The sequence below is a fragment of the Capricornis sumatraensis genome, chromosome 14, assembly GCF_032405125.1.
Source record: "Capricornis sumatraensis isolate serow.1 chromosome 14, serow.2, whole genome shotgun sequence".
NCBI lineage: Eukaryota > Metazoa > Chordata > Mammalia > Artiodactyla > Bovidae > Capricornis > Capricornis sumatraensis.
In genome coordinates, this window is record NC_091082.1 from 29,074,179 (window position 1) to 29,078,416 (window position 4,238).

Below are 4,238 nucleotides of genomic sequence, written 5' to 3' on the forward strand. Positions count from 1 at the left end.
CCTACTAAAGTAAGACACAGTACTAGACCAAGAATGAAGGGAACATGATTGAAACCCTCAGGAGAGATTTTAGAGTTGACCACACAGAACCCAAGAATGGCATGTGCTATAAAGAAAGCTGTTGACAAGGTGCTATAGAAGCGTGACCTTTGCAGTCAAACAGCTCCTCATGGACAGAAGGGCCCTGAGGTTGGTTTAATGCTCTGCCATTGGCATCCTATGTCTTGTAGGCAAAGTCAGATGCTACAATGGAGCATAAGTATAAACAGAGGAGATACACACAACACATGTGTCTGCTGTTCCTTGACAGTCCACTTGCCTGAATGTTTGCTAAGCCCCCAAAGCACAGAATTTCAGAGGACTCACGATATGCACGAGTTCAGTAAGATTCAAAACAAATACAGGATTGGTATGTTTGTCTCTGACTAAGAAGGGATGTTGATGGCCACAAGAGGCTTAACTTTCTGTTTGAATCAGAAACATTCCAACACAGATAGAAGGCAATGCCATTCTAAGAAACAAGAGCAAATGGGGAGCTTCATCATATCCTTCCACGAGTTACTTCCTTATCAAAGGGGAGAAAATTTCTCCCCCTACCCTTCTTGAGTTTTTTTGGCTGGTCTAACAATTATATTGACATATGACAGAGTAGCCAAAGGAAAAAAAAAGCAAATTTAATTTGAATATACAGAGCTCTCAAAGAAATAAAAATTAAGAAGTGAGCAAAGCAGACAGTCTTTATACTTTTTAGAAAAAGAAACAATAAAATTTTGAGGAATTGATAAGACAAACTTGGGCCTGTGTGCTTAGTTAGTGAAAAATGTAAATAGAGTTAGGACTTTGTTATGAAAGTGAAGTTGCTCAGTTGTGTCTGACTCTTTGTGACCTCATAGACTGTAGCCTACTAGGCTCCTCCTTCCATGGGATTCTCCAGGCAAGAATACTGAAGTGAGTTGGCATTTCCTTCTCCAGGGGATCTTCCCAACCCAGGGATTGAACCTGGGTCTCCTGCATGGCAGGCAGATGCTTTATCCTCTGAGCTACCAGGGAAAGCTGGAAAGCTAGGGCTTTGGGTACTACAAAAATGAGCAAGAAATAACAAGGGTTGTTAGTATGGGCTTCTTGGCCATGAATACCCTGCCTCTGATGACAAGGATGTCTCTCTGTGTCCGAGTACAGGGAGAGTGCCTTTCACATGAGAGACTCATTTCCTGATTTCAGGGGGCACAAAAGGAGGGATCAGAGTCCTCTTCTTGTACTAACTGTTTTTCTAGTAACTTTAATTCAAAATAATCCGTATGCCTCTGCGGCATTTTCTGGAGTAGCCCTGAGCCCCAAATAAGGACTTCCCTGGTGGCTCAAACGGTAAAAAAAAAAAAATCTGCCTGCAATGCAGGAGACCCGGGTTTGAGTCCTGGGTCAGGAAGATCTCTTGGAGAAAGGAATATCAACCCACTCCAGTATTCTTTCTGGAGAATTCCATGGACAGAGGACCCTGGCAGGTCCATGGGGTTGCAAAGAGTTGGACACAAATAAGCGACTAACACTGAGCCCCAAATATTCATATTCACTTAAGCTGAAGATGATAACATAGAAGAAAAGAAAAAGAAAGAGCAACCCATACTGCCTTTTCTTTTCAATTCAGTCCTTCCTTTCTTGTCATCAGTAAGCAAATGGTAGAGAGTATTAATAGAATGTGTGCATGTCAAGAAAGGAAATAAAAATAGTTGAGTTCCTTGTGTGCAACATTTTCACTGTTCTGGTAAAAATGAAAGATATGCATATTTGAACAATAAAATATGAAATATACAATTTTGCTGATTCAGCATAAAATGAAATGCTCTTTTATTTGAGCTTGAAACTAACATTGCACAATATAAGGATGAATAGTAAAAATTGTGTTAATTTAAAATTTTAATTTTCTTAGAAGACATTCATTAGCAAATAACAATACGACAAGTCAAGAGACCATGGAAGAGAGGAAAAAGTTTTCTATTTTAGTATGTTCTGTTCCATGGCACTGTTTTCCTCTTTTCTTTTCTTTTCTTTTTTTTTTTTTAAGGTAAAGGGTGTTGTGTTTTCCTTTTACCCTGGGCCCTGCAAATTGTGTAGCAGGTCCTGGCTCTTAATGCACAGAGAGATTCACGGAGGTGCTACAAAACACATGTGAATGTTTTCAAGGACAGAAAGAGTAACTGTGCGTATTGAAAGTGTGGCCCATGGATTGAAGCTGGCTTCTGAAGTGTTTGTTCCATAAAGAGATATTAGGATATAGTAATTGAGAGTGTTTAGAAAGATTATAGCAATTTGATAATAATTTTATGTCTGTTGAATCTAGGAATAAAATATTTGAGCTTGTATTTTATATGCATTGGATTTTTAAATTTATTTTCTAGCAATGTGCTTTTAGTCTATTTTACAAAAATATCAAATCACAACAGGTTGAAAATGAAAACAAACAAACCAACAAAAATCTGCTCTTTCCCCTCAGGTACTTTGAGGAGCCAGATTGAAAGGATTCATCCTTTGCTACAGATTGTAGGTGTTTTGCCCATGGTATGTTTTTGTTGTGGACATGTTATTTTGTCTTTGCAGACACATGATTATTTCCAGGACAGATATTTTATCATTTCTAGAAACAATGACATGGGGTTAATATTATTGTACAGCTACTTCTGGGAGGAACTGTCCCATAAAAATCAAGAATGTCCCCCTTTGATCACGTCTTCCTCTCCTTATACTTTTCCTCCTCTATTTGTCCCCTCCCCCTAAATCTGGTTCTCTAGACCCTCCATCATTTTCTGTCCTCTCAGTTTGCCAATCCATCTTCATCTGTTCTCATTTATGCTTGAGAAACATTCACATAGACTTTTAAAAAAAAAAAAAAAGACTTATTTATTTATTTATTTATCTGGCTGTGTCAGGTCTTCGTTGCCACATGCAGGATCTTTTTTGGGTCATGCAGGACCTTCCATTTTGGTGGACAGACCTATTACCTGTGGCTCACGGACTCCAGAGTGTGAGGGCTTAGTTGCTCTGTGGAATGTGATAACTAAGATCCCTGACCAGGGATTGAACCCCAGTCCCCTGCATTGTAAGGCGGATTCTTAAATTCTGGACCACCAGGGAAGTCCCTCATATCGACTTTTGATTGCCTTCCTCTTTTATCCTGTTCCTGCATTTGACAAGTTTGGTGGCTTTCAAACCTGTATGCCTATTACAGTCACTGGGGGATCCTTTTAAACAAATTTCTGGTCCTCACCTTTAGTCTTTTTATGTTATTGCTCTTGAATAGGTCCCAGAATGAAGTTAATATGTAAAAGCTTCTTCAGAGAATCCAATGGCCAGGCTAATTCCCAAACCTTGTGAAATTCACTATTCATTTCCTCTTGCTTCTGCCTTAGGGCTGTAGGACAATGCTGAAAAATTCCATAATGGACCAGTTATTCCACCTCTAATGAAATAATATGATTCACTTGTGTCTTAATGGTTTCCAGCTATTCTCTTTGCTTATAATCAATGGTAGCTATCAGAAGAAAGTCTGCAGACTGAAAAGTTTAAGGACATAGATTCTGGAGCTTATTGCTTTTGTGACCTTGGGCAAGTTTCTTAATGATCATGTGCCTCAGTTTCCCCATCTGTAAAATGAAGGTTATGATTACACTCAGGATTGTAAAAAAGGTTAAATAAGCTAATACTGGTAAAGTACTTTTTAAACAGTGCCTGGTACACAGTATACATGATAAATATGCTTGTTAAAATAGTACTAACAAATTGAATCTTCAATAGGACCTACTCCAGGACAGTCTGAAATCCTTATTTTCAGTTTCCTTCCTGTCTTCATTTTGGTCTCATATTTTATTGATAACATTTGACATGAGCTATTTGGTTTTCTCTGCCTTTCATTTAAACACTTCTCTGTAATTCCATCCATTCTTTTTCTCCTTCCTACCAATCCCTAAAAGAGACATATCCTTGTTTGTTTGTTTTTCAAGTTGACTCCCCTCAGCCATGTCTTGGCTTCCATTCCCCGCTACCTAAACTTGAAGGCCTTTCACCAGCATCTGTCTCCCCATCCCTTCTTTGTGATTGGATTGCTGCTCATTGGTCGTTTAGTAGTCTCTAAGTCGTGTCCGACTCTTGCGATCCCATGGACTGTAGCCTGCCTGGCTCCTCTGTCTATGGGATTCTCCAGGAAAGAACACTGGAGTGGGTTGCCATTTCCTTCTCCAAGGGAT

The 4,238-nt window shown here is 39.2% G+C and overlaps 1 non-coding gene across 1 annotated transcript; it reads right to left on the reverse strand.

Moving 5' to 3' along the window:
• Positions 1–978: 978 nt before the first annotated feature.
• Positions 979–1,050, reverse strand: TRNAG-GCC (transfer RNA glycine (anticodon GCC)). The gene has a single exon. It is a non-coding gene; the product is annotated as a tRNA-Gly (tRNA).
• Between the last annotated feature and the right edge of the window lie 3,188 nt (positions 1,051–4,238).